The sequence below is a fragment of the Rhopalosiphum padi genome, chromosome 3 (assembly GCF_020882245.1).
Source record: "Rhopalosiphum padi isolate XX-2018 chromosome 3, ASM2088224v1, whole genome shotgun sequence".
NCBI classification, from domain to species: Eukaryota; Metazoa; Arthropoda; class Insecta; order Hemiptera; family Aphididae; genus Rhopalosiphum; species Rhopalosiphum padi.
This window is the reverse complement of record NC_083599.1, coordinates 11,031,655-11,045,758: the sequence shown is the minus strand read 5'-3', so window position 1 is coordinate 11,045,758 and position 14,104 is coordinate 11,031,655.

Below are 14,104 nucleotides of genomic sequence, written 5' to 3'. Positions count from 1 at the left end.
TTCAAAATATTTTGACCTTTTTTAAGCTACTTATAGACAATTGAAATTTTCGACTTTTCTAAGTTTTTTTTCTTAAAATGCCGATAAAAAAATTTGGCTATCCAAAAAATCTTTAAAATTTAATACAAGGTTTATTATAAGTTGTACTTATCGTAGTAAAAAAAAATCAAAAATCGTTAGTCACAATTTTTGTTTATAATCATTTAAATTTCAAATGTTTACAAAATATATCAAAATCACGAAAATTTGCAAAGAATTTTGAAGTTGAAAATTCATAACATTTTTGTGATTTATACTTAAGGTTCAAAAATCCAATACTAGTGTAATGAGTTAAAAATAAGAAGTAAATTTATTGTATGGGAAAGTATTCTAAATATTAATTATTATATATTTCTAACTCATCACTTCATATAATAAGTTACGGGGGATAGGTACGAGGGTTTTTCCTTCCAAATAAATAAAAGTATTGGAATGTTTGTTATTTAAAATTTTTACTTACCTTTCGAAGAACCCACTGGCAGAAAACTGTATCTTGTATGACTTGAAGTACTGTTGAAGTTAACTGACCAAAATAATGAGAGGTATATTGGAATGTTGTAAATGAATAAATCGGTGAAGATAATTACGGTAAATTGAATTTATTTTTGCTTATTTTTGCTACTGGATGACTGGAGCGCCGTGTTGATTGTCGTGTGGGCTTTTATAAACGGCGCTTTCCATTACCGCACAAACATGACCCAATACCGCACACAAAAATAGTACGATACCGCACAGATTTATAAAAAGGTATAGCCTAATTCCGCATACAACAAATGGTACGATACCACATAAATTTATTAAATATAAAAATTTGAAAAAATGTTCATAGAATTAAATAGTTAAAAATAATTTTTAGTCATAATTTGTAGTAGTATTAGTAATAATAGTAATACAAATGTAATAATTTAAACATAAATGTTATTGTAGATATCTATATATTATATTGGTTTAAAATATAAACCAATTTGTACACTGTGAATACAATCTTTTACAGATAAAGCTTATTAATGTCGTTATAGATAATTGTCGATAAGTGACGATAATCGTCCAAAATATAAGTGTGCGGCAGTATTTTAAAATCTGTGTGCGGTTTTGTCCCATGCATATTTTGCGCGTTTGTGCGTTAACGGGCGACGCCCTTTATAAATGTTGATAGCCGCCTTGTACTCGACTTTGCGACTTCGGACCTTACTTATTTCCGTGATACCATGAATGAATTGTTATAATATGTACTAGATAATTTATGTTTATACAGCTGCAAAGATTATGATTATTTACTGTCCAAAATCTAAGAGTTAGTTAATTAATAGTAATTTATTTAATGTTTATACAGTTGTATAAATAATATTCTAATTTATTTTCTTTAATCTAAAATTATTTAATAACTAAAGATATTTTATTTTCCGATTTTATTTGTGCAGCTGTATTGACATTTTATTATAATTCTAAGTAATGATATATCATAATGTATATATCATTACACTAGGTTATCCATACGTTTTCCTGCAAGTAACTGTAAAAAAAAATTCCATTGTAAATATAGAAAACATTTTATGAGCGTATGAAATTTAATTTTTTACAAAATCGCGTAAAATAACGATATATTACTATTTAAATATAGGTAATAATATAATATATCCAACTAATTATCGTTGACTGACAAATAATCTCCGTTCAGAATCGTTTTTCGTATACAATGATACCCGTCATTGCATTCAAATTAAACACATCCATTATAGTGACCTGTGACCTACTCTCCATCTCTACTATACAGCAGAGCGTTACCCACTTTCCCACTTTTTATAAAATATTAAGAGGCCGAACACCCGCATGTGTTGTTGTCTTTGTCTTACAAGTACGTAACAGTGGCAAATGTATGCTCAACAGATCACGTTTAGCTCTGTCAGTTTAAAAATTAGAGTGATCCGACCTATTATGAAACTTGATGGTAAGAACATTATCTGTGTTTGTATGTTGGTTTTTTACGATTATTATGTTTTTAAGTGAGTTATGAGCAATTTTAATTTACGCTATGTTTATACGTATAACTTGCTAGAAAATTGAACAATCGTAAAAAACCAACATATAGAAACAGATAATTTTCTATTACCATCAAGTTTCATAATAGGTCGATTCACTCTAATTTTAAAACTGACGGAGCTAAACGTGATTTGCTGAGCGTAAATTTGCTATGTTACGTACTTGTAAGATAGAGACAACACACATACAACATAGTTAATTTTCGTTCACCAGCTTCAATAGTGTGCTTTTAGTTTTGATATTAGAGTGAATTGACCTATTATAAAACTTTTAGGTAAGAACATTATCTGTGTTCTCTCGTTGGTTTTTTTACGATATTTTAATTTTTAAACGAATTATGAGTATTTTGAAATATTTATATTTTCATATTTATAATTCATTCAAAAATTAAAATATCTTAAAAAACCAACGAGAGAACACAGATAATGTTCTTACCTAAACGTTTTATAATAGGTCAATTCACTCTAATATCAAAACTAAAAGCACACTAATACACTATTGAAGCTGGTGAACGAAAATGTATTATGTCGTGAGTGCGTAAGACGGAGACAACACATGCGGGTCCTCTTAAGTATTATGTAAATTATTTTATCTATAAAGATTATTATTATTCTATTAAATATTGATTATTGACGATTTGAAATTTTTGAAATATACAAAATATTAATATTTAATAATAGTGCAAATTATATTTCTTTTTTATATCTAAGGCGCTTTTATCATATAATATAGCGTATAATATTTTATTATTTACGTGTTACTGATTTTGGCGCAAATGATAATATGTTAATATGTATAATAATTAACATCTTTGGGCTTTGGTGATAAAATTATTCGGCCGGTCTCATAACGAACGCATCAGTGTAGCACCATCACTAAACTCGAGAGTTTCGGTAAAAAACGCAGAACCCCTAAAAATAAAGCAATAAACCTACAGCAGTGGGCTAAGACACGAATGTTATAAAATACATGAATATAATATTGTGTACCTAAAATTGTGTGTATAACATTTTATAATAATATGTGCCTACGGCAACAACAATACTGTTAGTTGAACCACACGGACGTGGTTCGTTTTAAAATGTCTTTTTTTTTGTGGTCCTAAGGGTTCTAACAAAAGAAAATGACAATAAAACATCTGGCTTACTAGATGATTTTCGAAGAAAAAGGAAAAGTGAAATTCAGTGTGTGTAACATCTTGATTGTTGTGTACGCGCTACCCGCGCGACCCAAATCCCAAGAATTCTCCCGCACGCCGCCCACGACCACCGACGGATTTTATTATCTCTCCGGTGCTATTCAGTTTTCGGTGGTGCCAGGTATTGATTTATTACTTTTCGTGTGGCGGTCGGCGGGTATAGTTTGCGTTCGCACGCACCGGCACACGAACGCACAAGCAAACATGCGCGCACGCACACGAACGCGTAAGCAAACACGCGCGCACGCACACGCACACTCCCTTGTAACGCGAACGGTATAAAACAAAATGGTTTTGAACACAAATATTATTCGGGACGACGGTGTCGTATAGTCGACGTTTTGGGTCTACACCGTGTTAGGTTTCTGGACCGATCATGAAACACATCATATTATATTATTATTATTATTATTATTATTATGCTTTTTGTTGCTCAGCCCCTCGGTCGGTGGTTGCTGCATAGCGACCCACCCGGGTGAGTAGTAGTGGTGTGTGCGGTGTTATTCGGGGTCGGTGCGTCATGGACTTGACAGCACCTCTACCCGCTCCCGCCGTTCAGTTCTTGTACCTGCAGTACGCATGATCCTCGATCAGCCCGCCTTCTTGTGACGGTATAATTTTGGCAACGTCGCTACGACGAGTGTGGCCTTTTTGTGTTCGGCTATATTGTATAATACTCTGACAATAAACACCAAAGACGATGACCGTGCCTCCGACCCCTCTCACCACTGGGATCAAAGGTTACCTGTCCTTGTACATAAAATATTACACGATTCATATGCCCCGCCGATATAATAAACACGCACTACGCGATCTTAATTCTCCTTAGAAATACCGAATATAACCGAAACTGTAGTAAAAATGTATATAAAAATCGTAATGCATTTAACACGATAGGTACACCCACACTGTTATATATAGTTCTTTATTTGTATAAAAATTAATGAACATTATGCTGTATAATTATGTGTATCTTGTACCGGAAGATCTTAACGTTTTAAAACCGAAACCATAATCTTATGCTTCGTATTACCTATACTATTTGGTTATTATTAACTAAATTAATTTTACCTTCGTTTTACTTTATAAAATATGAAGCGAATAATTCTCATACGTATATAAATAAATAAATGTGTAACAATCGTTATTGAGTATAATATGTTTAATTGCTTGTGATTGATAACAAAACAGTTTTAATGAGAGACTGATATTATATGACGCCTTACAAATTGTGATAAAACTCTCGTGATATAACAGTATAATATCGTATTATCATCATAACTAGGAACTGACATGGACTTTGTGCAATAAAAATCATCAAATATACGCTAAAATAAAATAAAATTGTTTTATTTGCTTTTTAAGTTAGAATTTGGATAAATATACTTATTTAAACGATAAATAACGATATGCTTATTAATTATTATTTTGTTATAATTTAAAAACATTATTTTTAGTTTAAGACCTTAAAATTATATTTTATTTTATTATGAATTTTATTATACGAAAGAATTTTTTTGACTTAATGAAAAATATAATATATTTATAGGTAGGTACTATGAATATATTATTATAATAATTAAATACTAATAACTAATAAGTAATAATATAATAAATGCAATATTTTCGGGAACAATATATCGACATATTATTATACTAAAGATAAAATAAATGACTTAATAGTAGCGATACTAAGAAAACATTATCGCTTAATAATATAGACCGTTTCTGTTCAGAATCGTTTTTCGTATGCAATAATATTATGATAATTTATCATTGAATTCCAATTTAACAAACCTATAATAGTGAGTAGAGACTCACGCGGGTGTTCGTCAATTGCGCCGATTTTGGGACACTACCTGTATAACATACATCTATTGCGCCGGCACAAAAATGGTATACTTACTTCAATTACACCAACAATTAATTTTTTTATTAAAAATATAAAAATAATCATAGTTAGTTTATTTTTTATAATTAAAGAGTAAATACGTTACAAAATGATTGATGGCGGTTGCAACTTGTATTGTAGTGTACATTTTTACTTTTTTTAAAAATAAAATTAAAATAAGAAAAATGTATAAATACCTATTATATAGATTTTCATTGGAGGATGTTCATGATTGATATCTTCTTTTAAAATAGTAGTTTTACCCTCGTCTATGTACAGCTTAGTTCCAATTTTGTTCTGTGCACCGCCATTTACGCCCTTTTTGGTATGTTCTTTTCAAGAGAATTTATAATTAATTCTTTAGTTCTTTATTTCCATAATAAATAAAAGTATGAGCCACAACAACTATACGTGTGGAATAATACTGAAAAATACTATGAATTTATACTATTATAAACGGATAATATTTGTCCAAATTGTATTTTATCTTCGTCAAATGATAAAATAATATAATGATGATAAAAATAATGGTTTTCTACAACGCTGTAGTCCGTATATTAGATAAAGATAAAACTAGGAAATCCAACACATAAAAACAGATTCGTAAGCTCTAAAATAAAATCAATATTGATGGACAATATTATAATATCATATAAAAATATATATTTTTAGGAATCGATCAGTGCAATTATTGACATACAACAAATTATTACATATTTACATCCGAATATCGATCGGCATAATATATGTATACCTTTTTTTCTTTTTCTTTACCCGCTATTTTCGGCGCAATTGACATATTATGCCTAATCACACGATACCTGATGTACAACAGAGCGGTACTCACTTACCTACCTTTTTTGTTGTATTTTGTATGTTTATTAAACATAATAAGTAAAAAAGGTTGAACTGTGATCAGGATTGCCAAAAAAAGTTACTTCGGTGGACAATATTGTTGTGTTAATTCGCATTGAAAATAATTGAACAAGTATCTACCTGGTATTTCCTATAGCATACTTAAATATTATAATATTATAATATAAAATATTTAGATTTATAATAAAATAATACAACAATAATGAAATATATTCTAATTGAAATACGTGGCATAATCTTCATTTTCATGATTTCAACCAGTATGTTATTATTATTAAAATATTCAAGTTTCAGAGCTTTATTGTTACAAAATGTATTTGTTCATAGTAAATAGTAATAAAATTTGTATTTTATAAAAGTTTTTAATTAAATATTATTATTTATAACTATGTATTTACATTTTTGAAGAAGTCAAAGTATTTCAAAATATTCTTTCAATATCTTCACGGAAATTAATGTATATTATTCCATTTATTCGTATTATTTATGAACAAATTAATTTATCTACGGTTTACCAAAATGTATTTTGGCAAGAAAAATAATTTAATTAAAAACAATCAATATGTTATTCTATCAACAATGTTTTGTTTTTATTTACAAATTATTGATTTGTAGTATAATAAAAATATAGGTATTCGTATTTTTGAATGTATAATAAAATGTATCTGTTGGCTATTAAATATTCATCGCAATTACACATTAGTTGAATAAATTACACAAGCAAAACTTTAAAACAATGCCGGACAATTTATTAACAATAACTTCACACTTTTTTTTGTTAAACGAGATGACGTATTGACGACAAAATTAGATTAATATTATGTATCAATACCTACCTGCCTATTTATCATATAATATCATCTTTAAGTCTATCGGCTGTGAACTTTTTATGTGCATGCAGAACATTTTTAGTGTTTACGGATCAAAATAATTGTGTAGATCAATTACATTTTGACAGATCTGCCTTAGAATATTATTATTATGTATAATTAGAACAATAATGCATTCTCCGTGCGATTATCATAATATTATATTAATATAAAGTGTATGCACGACATAGGTAGTTTGGTACCCATCGTCGATCGGAATAATAAATAATAATAATAATATAACATCACGAAATCAGTGTTGATGTGAGTAAAAGGTACTTAAACAGTGTTAAACGCAGAGTACTATAACCATTGTTCTCGCGGCGTACAAATAATATAGGTACCTATTTTATTGTATAACGATGGCCGAGGGAAGGCGGCTAAAGTACATATACGTAGTACGTGTATCACGTATAACAATACAACATCGTAAGTGGTGCAATTAGAAGTGGGATACAGGGGAAATTTCCATGTGTGGCAATTTTTATCATCATTTATAATTAAACAAATTTCCCTTTTTAACTCCTCTTCAATATACAACCATAGAATTCTCATCGCAAAAAATAAATAATATATTATATACGTAGTTTATGTTATTATTATTTTTGAACAATATTTAACTCACCTATATAATATAATATAATTTTGTTTAGTATAAATAATTTTATTTGTCCAAATTACTTTTAATCTTGTAAACAAATACTTGAGTTGTTGTAACTTGTAATTAATTGTCTAATAGGATTTAAATAAAAATAAAAAAATTAATCAAATCGCATATTATTAATCTAACAATAGTAATTTAGTTGTTGTCAATTACCCATTACCCACATCATATTTTAATTATTAATCTTGTTCAGTTATTTAATATAAAATATATTTATCGTGATTTTCCAAATTATGTATATTGAATTATTTAAATTTAATATAATGATATTAAATTTTTTAAGATATTATTAAATTAAATTTGTAATAATTACCTAGGTTATAATTACTGAACAAAATGATAACCTACTAAATTTACTTTTAATTTTTATATTTATATTTTTATTTGAATAAATGATATACAATGCAATTATTTATAATTGTCCCTTCAAATTTTTTAAATATTAGTAGGTACATAATAATTAAATTAAATAAATTCAAAATCAAACTAATTCAATACCTACTAAACTTAAAGTATCAAGTTGATTAAGTAAGTATCAATATTTTTGATTTTTTTACTCAAATATTTATACTTATTATTAAATGACAATTGGATAACTTTTTTAAAATATTGAATATGATATGGTTTTCTTTTACAATCGATTCGATCCAATATAAAAATATATCGTTGCATTTTATTTAATAAAATCTGTCGAGCACTAATATTACCACGTACAACATTTCATTATACCTACTATTATACTTACATTATTTATATTACTATTAAATATTTATTAGTCTGTGTGTGTAAACCTGTTTAAATATAAGCTCAATTAAGGGGAGGGGTAGTCTTTAGCTTTTGCCTCCCGGAATCAAATAGTTCCCTAAAAAATGTAATCCATAATTCTTAGTTTTAACTTAAATATGTATTATGTAATATTAAGTGTTACACATTATGATTGTTTTACTATAGAATAAGAGGCTTTTTCTAATTATTATAATTCTAGTAAGTTGTACAACTTACGCTAGTGCTTTCAAAAATCTGCAAAGGACAAGTATGTTAAAACGATACGATTTACTGACACACCTTTTTTTAATATTCAATGAGACATTTCAAATAATTTAAAAATCTACAAGTCTTCGATAAGTAAAGTAATATAAAAACAAGTAAAATAATTAAAAAATATATAATATAATGTATTGTAACGAACGCGATGTGTTTATTTTTACTTTTTGTTGTCATTTAATATATGTTTAATAATAATATTTGTCAATGTATTTGTAATATATTATATAATCAAAAATATACCAAAAAAGTAAATACTTATATAACTTATATATTAACTTATATAAAAATAAATAGTCACTGTATTTCGAATTTGATTTAAACATTTTTTAAAACAGTTTGGGCTGAGGATTTATTTGATGGGTATTAGTTATCAATAATTCAATAATAATAATAATGAAAACTATTTTTCATTTTTAATAATAATTGTTTCTTATTCAACAATAATATTTTATTTTTACAACCATAAGGGCCATGCTATATACGCTTTACCAGATATCTTAATATAAGGCTTAGTTATACACAGTAGTTAAATTTATAATTTTGAGTAATAACGCCACTTAGAATGAATTAAAATAATCGACACTCGATTTTCATCATTAATCACAGCCGACGATTTACATAATGCTCTCAACTTTTTATTTGATACTTCAATATTGTATCAACTAAACAATATTTTCATAGAAAACGCAGCGCGTGTGTCGAACGAAAATTACAAAACGATAAAACTGTAACACAAGTAATCGTCACTCGTCAGATATAATAATAATAATGTTATAGAGCTCTAGTGTGATGTCGCGACGCAGTGGTCGATTGCTTGCGGCGGATGGGGAAATATGCTTTACACGAACGAGGCGTAACGAAAAGTGACAACCGTCTGAAAATTACGTGTCAGATAGTGATTTACCATTTAATGTAATCCATATAAATTGAGTTATTAAATGTTTAAAAGAAAAACGGGTATAGAGTGTGTGTGTGTGTGTGTGAGAGAGAGAGAGAGAGAGAGAGAGAGCAACAAAGTAATTATAACACAAAATAATTAATAAATACTAAAATACCATAATATAATTAATGACCGGAGTGCGTCATGTCATAGATAATTAAAAATAAAATATATTTTATTATTAATAATGGATATATTGAACTGTTAGTAATAATCTTGTAAATAACAATCAATCACATACTTATCCACTGTTCAAATTTTACAAAGACCAAAAATTCTTTCTACATACCAATATATCTGTATGAAATAATAGGACAGTATTCAAGGGTTAAAATTTTAAATAAATCAAAAGTTATACATTCATCCAATGTATAAATAATAGGTAATAATAATTTAATCGGTTAGTGACTATATATATAGCATGTTTAGCGGCGAGCGGTTGATGAGCGTAACCGAACCCTACCAGCTGTGAGCGATCTTTGAACAGATATATAGTATGATATAAATGCTCATAATTAAAAACACAAAATATAAATTAATTTTTAGAACAATTAAAAATTAAAAATGTTAGAACTTCTTCTAAAAATATTCGAGAAAAAAATCGGAAAATATAAATATTTACGCAAAACTAATTTTTGATAATATTATGTAATTAAACTAAATGAAATTTAAAATTTAAATATATATATAATATGATTTAATGGATCACCGTAAGTTCCAAAAAAATATAATTATGAAATAATAATGATTGAGCTTATATTGTACCCATATGCCTATTCTAAATTTGTATATTATAGTTATTTTTAAAGATTACGAAATATTTCTTCCGTATGAAACATTCAAACATATAATAAGTAATAACCAAATTCTTTGAACAGCATACGTAAGCCCAAAATACCTTTTTTTGTAAACTGCGTCTGAATTTTGATTTATGTCAAAAAGGTATAATGTCTACGCAGAAAGTGTAATAGAGTATTTTGTAAATAGTTGAAAAAAATAAAAATTGCAGGCTACGAAAATGTGACCAGATTTTAAGATTATTTAGTATATGTATACATTAGTGGAAAAGCTCAGTGTCCACTTGAATATGGGCTCAAACTTTGTTGATAGCAAAGCAAACTTTAACCACTAATACCCTCGAGTCATTTCATTCAAATTTTAATTTTATCTTTAATACAACTCATCCAAATATTTTTATGTTCATATAAGAAAGTTAAAAGAAATTTAAATAGAAGCGTATATTAAATTAAATACCTAGTATAAATTAACTAAAATATCAAAATAATAAAATAATTAAAAAAAAAGCAAAAAGTTACAAAGTTTAATTAATAAATATAATAGTGGTGAAACCGTGAAACTCCAATTGATGAATATGTATCAACAATATCTTATTATTTTTTCCTAATATTATACTTTTTAAAATTATATTTATATTTTTTTAAATATTATTCTATTAATTATTTATATAATAATATGGCTGTAACGAATGAAGTATAAATTGGAGATTGTAATTTTAGATTTCTAATATTACACTCCTATAATTTAAACTTACACATTTTCATTTTACTTACTTCTAATTGCACAACAACGACAAAAATCAATATTTTTTAATCTACTGATAGTCATAATTTGACAATTTGATATCGATAGTGACAGTCAGTGCAGAGTCTATTCTAAGGATTTTTGTAAACAACGCATTAAATTCCCTCTATACCCCTCTATCACAGGTCACATTCGTAACTACCTACTCTAAATGTAAAAATATCATTTTTTATATAAATATACTAAAAAATATATTAATATAACAATATAATTATTGAACGTTGCAAAAATAAATATATTTTAACTAAAAAAATTTTTAATATAGTTTTCTGCAATATCTATTATGAAAAATAGGTTTTAATTGTTTTAATTATACCTAAGAATTCAATATATTGTAGGGTGTTCAATAGAAAAATATAACAAAATTAATTTTTCTTTAATAAAACTTAAAATATCAAAGCTATTTAAAATCTTAACTTTAACTAAAACTTTTTAATTTTTTGTGTACTGTAGTACCGGTTACCGGTACATCGTACATGGGAACTGGGAACTATGTCTATGTTCGATGTAAGCAAGTATAGGTAATCGACTTCCAAAAAATAATCTTTTAAACAGTGGTCGGCAACTTTTTTGGATTCTCGGGCCAAATTTATGAATTAAAAAGTTCGCGGGCCAGACAAAAATAAAAATATTATATTCTTAAATTATTTATTATAAAATAAAAAATACTGTCTTAAACTTAATGTATAGAAAAAATGTTCGTCGTTTTAAAATTTAAAGTCGTAAAACCGTATACAATAGCGACACAGGCCGCCAGTTTTCGACCACTGAGCTAGATCCAGTTTCTACAAAAAAACGTCCATCGAAATTGATGAAAAGAGCACTTTGTCTATTATAAAAAGTCCATAGAGGACGTCAGACACACATAATTTTAAAATCAATACATTCATCACTACGTTTTGTGTCGATAACACATAAATGTACCTCATACAATTATATATAGCCAAATAATTATTGGCAATATCGTTAAGTGGTGAATATTCTTGAGACCAAAGTCCCGCGATGAAATGACTGTACCTATGTATATATATATATATATATTATTATAAAATATTATCATGTAGTCATTAAAATGTATTCATCATTGAAAGTATAAATTTAGGAATTATTGTGATATGTGATTTTTGGAGACAACAAAATAAAATAAACAACCGCATAATGATAATGAACAGAGCCGTAGCAATGTTCATTTGCGCTCCAGGCCATTTAACATATTTCCGCCCTTATAAAAATATTTATCCCCCTTTCTCGCCCACGTACTTACACATATAAAGATTTATACATTCGTTATTTTATTTTATTTTTATTAGCTATTATAATAATTATTATATTTAATAAGAAAAAAACACTGCCAAACTTATTATAACCTTATATAATAATTTAAAAAATAATTATACTTTTATACATTTCAAAATTTCACTTTTCGTGCTTTTTTAGTAGCAAATTCATCTATATTTTCAAAATAAATGTTTGAAGCCAATTCACGTTCAATCGATATAATACTCATATTTGTCAATTTTTCCTGTGACATTGTAGACCTTAGATAGTTCTTAATAATTTCCAGTTTACTAAAACTTCTTTCTCAAGTTTTTCCTTTCACAGACTGATACAAAAAGACTTAATACTAAAATAGGAGTAGTTATCTACCATCCATAAATATGAATAAATTGATGAAGGTCTTTAAATTATAAAAATAAAACATTTAGAATCCTAATTTTTAATTTAACATGCAACTATGAGTTAATAATAATAATCGATTTTGAAAATCATTATATTAACATATACACAAAAAAAAACACATTATCGGCAACTAACAGTTCTTAAAAAATCATTCTCGGTGTCTCGGTGTTATATTATAATGATATATTATTTTGTGAACACTTGTAAATTGTAATATTTTTGTACACAATACGCCATAATAAAGTACTATAGCGTAGCTATTCTAGTATAATTATTTTTCCCATATTCTAAATAAAATGTATGTTATTAATAATTGGTATAATATATATGGTATATTTGATTCTGGATTTTGTGCCTCTTTATTCGTTGCGCCCCTGGCCTGAGCCAGTTTCGCCAAGCCCTAGCTACGGCTCTGATGATGAATACTCCTTTGAATTAATAATAATAAACAGGTTTTAAATATACAGACTAAGCCGAAAATTATTAAATTATTAAATATATTTTTAAAATCAAACGATGAACAAATTATCTAATGTGAAACTAGCATTAAGTGACAAGGAGAAGTCTAAAAACGGAAAAGGAACCGCTCCTATGAAAATTCAGCGAACAATTGTCAAAAAACAAACAGAAGTGGTAGGACAATAAATTGTCGACGACTGTTAAAAACGTACATACAGTGCATGCGTTGGCTGTGATCACCGAACATTAACTATCAATTGTCAATAGTTTCGGCCTATAAAGAAGCGTCTGGTGTCTAAAAAACCGGATACCTCGGTCATCGGATAAGACCGAGCCAAAGAGACTTTCTCCAGCCCCCCCTTCCCATCACCACTTCGTTAATTCAATTATTCTAATTTATAATAAATTCAATTTATTCCTCAATTGATAATGTTTTATGACTTTACGATATATCGCACACATTTTTCAGGGAGGGGCGGCTGGCGAGGGGCTGAACTGTTTTCTGGGGGGGGGCTAGAGCCCGGCCTTATTGCCACCGCTGGGCGCGCATGGAATGGAACAAGAATTAATGAAATACAAAAGTGAATTATGAACAATATTTTATTTTAATAAATTAAATATGATATATATGAACAGTGAATGGATATTGATCGGGTATGCGACTAAGCCGCAAGGCCACTGAATGGCGGAGCGACTGAGCCTCTTATTTAGTATGTTTTGTGCTTTTGTATGAGAAATTGTGGGATAATGCCTATGCTATTAAACAGGGGCATAGATTGCATCGGGCGCATATCGATTC